Below are 5,437 nucleotides of genomic sequence, written 5' to 3' on the forward strand. Positions count from 1 at the left end.
AGCAACGGTCCTGATAAAACTCCGACACCGACAGCACACGAAGCAAAGCCGTACAGCAGGTCTGATCTGCTCTGGCTGGCTTCTAAATAGTTGTTTTAGCCTCATAGTAAATAGTATAGTTTGGCATTACAATATAAACATTATTGCCTTCTTTCCAAGTGCACGTGCTGGTTCTTGCACAAGCAGCTTGCATGTGGTGGATAGGTGCAGAGAGAAGGATTCCTTTCATAAACTCTGCTAGACGTTCCTCTGCAAAAACCCCTTTGAGTTGTGTTTGAGTGCATTTCTTCATGATGCGGATGTTTATTCTTACAAGGTCCAGTATGTTGTAAAATCAAGCATGAATCTATTTCTGCATACCCCCCTTTACAGAATACAGAATATGATCTGATCTAGAACAACAGGAATCTAAAAATAGAAAAGCGTAAAATCCTGTATGGTCAAACAAAAAACAAAACAAAACAAAACAAAACAAAAAAACCAAGCAAACAACAACAACAACAAAAAAAAACGTATGGCTGAAATAGGTAGAAATGATCATATTTCCTCTGTTCATACTAAATATTAAAACTTATTTTATTATTTATTGACATAGTTTCAGGAAAAACCAGGGACCAGCAGGCCTTTATGATTTTATTTGACTAAGGTATTTAATATGCTAAATTTTAAAAAGTCAAAATGAGCATCTTGGCTGTTTTTGTGTTAAATGCATCTAATGTGTACAAAATAAACATTTAGAACAAAGACATAGTCATCACTACAGATTTGAATTGCTGGCAAAGTTAAAGTGACCTTTTCTGTGAGTTAAAAGCCTTGGTTGAGTGTCTGACTTGAAAGGTGAATAGATGAATAAATGTGGTGGAGGGAGGGGTGAGAAGGCAAGGCAAATTTATTTGTGTAGCACATTTCATGTACAAGACAATTCAAAGTGTTTTACATAAAACATTAAAAGCATTACAGCGTGGTGCAAGAAGCAATAATAAGTGCATTAAAACAGACTTTAAAAGAAATTAAAGAAATTAAATAAAAACAGAAAGAAAAATTACCTAAAATAAAATAGATAGAAAGCACAAAAAAAGTTCCAGTGTGGGGAATTTAACAGTTGTTCTGATAAAAAGAAAGCAAATAGAAAAGTTTTTAACCCTGATTTAAAACTTTTCAGCAGACCTGAGGAGCATAAAAGCTGAACGCTGCCTCTCCACGTTTAGTTTTTTTATTTTTTAGAGGCTGAAAATACTAGAAATTCTAGGCCGTGTTGATTTTATTGCTTTCTTGATTGACTTCATGTAAGCATCTATTTTTTTTTAAAATATTTTTATATTAAGTGATGCATTATTTACCCTTTTCAGACCAGGGGTCTCATTTATAAAACTGTGCATAGGATTCTTACTAAAAGTGTACTTACGCCCAAAACCGGAAGTTGGCGTACGCCATAAAATATTCTGAATTATAAAACCGTGCGTACGCACAGGTGCAAGCAATTTCCCCTTTATAAATCACACTCGTCCTTGAAGTTTGCGCAGGTGAATTTGGCTCATGTTCCGCCCACTACACACCCACTTTCCACCATAAATGGTCAATGCAAAGTACCTCAGCGTGTATTAAAATGAGCCAGCTGATCCATGTTGTGATCCATGAACAATGGCAACCGCAGGGAAGCGAACCAAAAAACGCAACTTCACAGAGGCAGAAATCGATGCATTAGTGAGTGAGGTGGAGAGTCGAAAAATTATTTTGTTTGGTAGCCACAGTAGTGGCGTGACAAATAAGAGTAAGTGTCGTGAGTGGCAAATTGATTATATGTTGATAGGAGATTTATTTTTCTTAGCTTTCTATTTATTTGGAAGGTCCTTAGGCTGTGTGGTTATAGCTCACCTGTGCAGCATATAACACTGCTGTTATGAATTCTTCTTATACTTTAAAGTATATCTATTCTCTATCTATTAATATTTGATATTTAGGGAAATTAGATGTGGAAGAGTGTAGCAGGACGCATAGACAGCGGAGACGGGTTATGAACTCTTGCCGGGTTGAAGTCATGCACGCTGACCAGTGAGCCGAAATCACATCTGCGGTCATACAGCCAGAGCGCAAAATTAATTGGAGACATGGTGACAGGACCCCACGCTGCCACAAGAGGACTCTGGATGCAGTGTGTTGTTAATTCCCCACCTCTCCATCTGTGTCGCCAATTCCCCCAGCCTCCAAAACCAGCGTACGCATGGGTCAGAGCTGCCGTGAAAGACCGCACATTTTCACGTCAAGTTTGTTTTTTATAAATCACAACCTTTGCGTGAAAAGAGGCGTACGCCAGTTTCAGGCCCCATTTTGTGCGTACGCAACGGTTATAAATGAGACCCCAGATCTGTAGTTTTGGCTTCCAGATCAGTTTGAAGATATTATTGATCAGTCATTTTCTTTACACTGTTTGTGTGGAGTTAAAAAAGATTCTAAACTCAAAGATTACTCTTTACAGATATTAAATATTCAAACAGTTTTTGACACCGTAAATCAATGTTGTACATACTTGTTTCTTCTTCTTAAAAAATGGGTCAGGAACTGAAAAGAAAATCAATAAAGACTCGGATCGATATCCAGAATTGATAATGGCATTGATATCAATAAAATCACATCAATTCTCATCCTCACTGCTGGAAATTACAGTTCAATGGGCTTAACTTTACTAACCTTCCTCATTTTCAGACATAAAAGAAAATGCAACACATTCAGAGATTCACTTTTTCTCTGCTTCCCTGAAGTCGGGTTTAGGATGCAACAGTTCCAGCAAGGAAACACAGACTCTCCCCCACACACTCCACCTCCTCCTACAGGGATCCTGAAACACTCCCAGGCCAGAAAGGATGTACCATTCCTCCAGAGTGTTTTGGGTCTCCATCTGCATGCTCAGGCTCCTTTCATCACCTGCTGCCCAGCTCAAACTGCAGCCACCTTGAAATTTCAAGGTTTGGCTACCAGGTGCTCACTGGGAAACTACCCCTTCAGGCCTGACTCCTAAGTAGTGGCCCAGTTTTTTTTTCTAGGTGATGTGAATCTAATGACACTCCAATGGGATTTGAGTCACTCCTAAAGAACCATTAAAAGAACATCATTTGCTCTCTGTTTAATTAGGAGGGATTTTCATAACCTGATAACTTGGAATCTGGGGTTATCAGAGGTGTAGGTTTCTCAATAAAGCAAATTGTGGATCTTGGATCTTAAGTGAGACCAAGATGTCTCACCTCTCAAGACTTCTTCAGGTCTTACTGGTGGCCTGAAATCCCCCACCAGTCACTGAAAATGAGGAGGCCATTTGGATGGGAAGTGAAACCTCTCCAAGACTTAGTCTAATCAAGCACTAATACTCTGACTCCTCACTTATCCAGTAAACTTAAACTGTTGTGGTGTGATCCTTGCTTTCAAAATTAAAATAATGGTAAAATAAAACAACATTTTTGAAGGGAAACTTCAGTTAATACTCATAAGGTGAGTTTCTATTACCCCTAGAATTGCGCAAAAGCTAAATATCGCAATAAAAAAACAGTAATGGAAACACCTACATTTCGAGAAAAAAAAAAAAGCCTCCCAAATATCGCTAAAAAGTTTTTACACTCTCATGAGGTGGTTTTTCAGACGTGTCGATATAGAAGTATATCGCAAAAGTGTAATGGAAACACTTTTCTTGCATTTACGCTTGGGTGGGTCACATGACCGGTTCATTTCAAACAGAGGTGGTGCAGTCTGAGTAGACACAAGAGGAGACGGAAATCTTTTTACAAATAATTAAAGAAAAAAAATATAATCGTCATCCCTGATAGCAAACAACGGTGAAATGCAAGAATTTTACAAAGATTTAGAAATCTCTATCCTCCTCAAAGAGGAGTCTCACGGGACGAGATTTTACGAGAATAACGGCGCTAAACACCATTCACTTTCGCTTTTATTTTGCGAAATACTGTAATGGAAACACAGCTATTGATAAGTTTTTCAAACACCCATAGTCTCTCTGGGATATTAAACCAAATTTAGTATCCTTCCGTCATTTTTGGCCCAATGCTTTTATATTGGATTAAGTGATACCAACATTTTTCCTTTTTACCATTGGTTTATGGCAGGGTTTATGGCTGGTCATGGGGCATACCAGGTTTTTTCCTGGTGGGTTGACGCAGTTAATGTATCAGTATGACTGGTCCCACTTGTCAGACCCGAGAAGAGTAAACAGTGGCGCACAGAAAAAAGAGGAGATGCCACAGCAGGACCTTCATCAGCTTCCGTGGATGATGATGATGATAGTAGAAGCTGCACTGCTTTCACATCACTGAGGTTCTCTTTGAGACCCAGTAAACCGAAAAAGTCTGGTCCATGCAAGCCAGTTAGTGGTGAACATGCTAGCTGTTCACGAAGTGATGATGAAGTGATGAAAACACGTCAACAAAGCAGCTGTTTTATTAACATGTTAGTTTGTCCCGTTCCATTTTTGAAACTAGTTGATGATGTCAGTGTTACCAGCAGGAGAACAGCTGGTTAACTGGTTGTGTTCACAGGTTAAAACACCAGATCTTAAATTGAATTATTTTATGTTCCTGAACCAAATCATTTTAATAAAATGAGAACATGACTTTTAACCATTATTCATCAACATTAATAGTGAGTCAGCAAATTTCTGATTTCCCTTATTAGCCTGTTTGTTATTGGATGTGGGCTGATTGTCGGATGTTTTGGGTCAAAATGTGCTAGAGGCTGATTCTGTGTAGGTGTTTTTGGACAAAATATAAGAATGTCAATTTATTTACATTTTTATCAAATTGTTATGTCAACATGTTTTAGGCTGTTAATGCAGCTGTTTGCCTCTTTATCAGAAAATCCAATAATTCTGGATCAGACTGCAACATTATGTTAAAGACACACTGTAGAACTTTAGCAATTTTCCCAGTCTATCATCGGCTAATTTGGCAGCCATCTTGCATTCTACCTGTACTGTGAGCTTTCTCCAGGCAGTGAAAGACAATCTTATCTGGACTCTTGTCTTATCTCTTGTTCTGTATCTTTCTCTTTCTTTAGCTCTCTTTTTCTGATAATGTCTCCTTGCATTTCTTGCACGGTGCACATTCAAAATGACCGGTGTGTTTATATCCATTTAGCATGTGAAATGAAACTCTGCTGCTTTTCTTTCTCCATCAAACACACAGTAGGATGAATGCTGCACTGTGCTGGAGAAAAGACGACACTCTTTGGAAGTATTTAAACCTATCTACACTCTGATTTATGCAACTCACTGCATGGCTTTGGTGGTTTTAAGGAGCTACATGGTTGATATTCACATTTGAAGGAGCACAAAGATGTATGTTTTGTATGATTGTATAGGGGCTGGTCTGGACCAAAATGCCAATAATGTCAATACTGATAATAATTCTGATATTTTTTGCCCCTTAGAGAAAAA

This window comes from Melanotaenia boesemani, chromosome 12, assembly GCF_017639745.1.
Source record: "Melanotaenia boesemani isolate fMelBoe1 chromosome 12, fMelBoe1.pri, whole genome shotgun sequence".
Lineage (NCBI taxonomy): Eukaryota > Metazoa > Chordata > Actinopteri > Atheriniformes > Melanotaeniidae > Melanotaenia > Melanotaenia boesemani.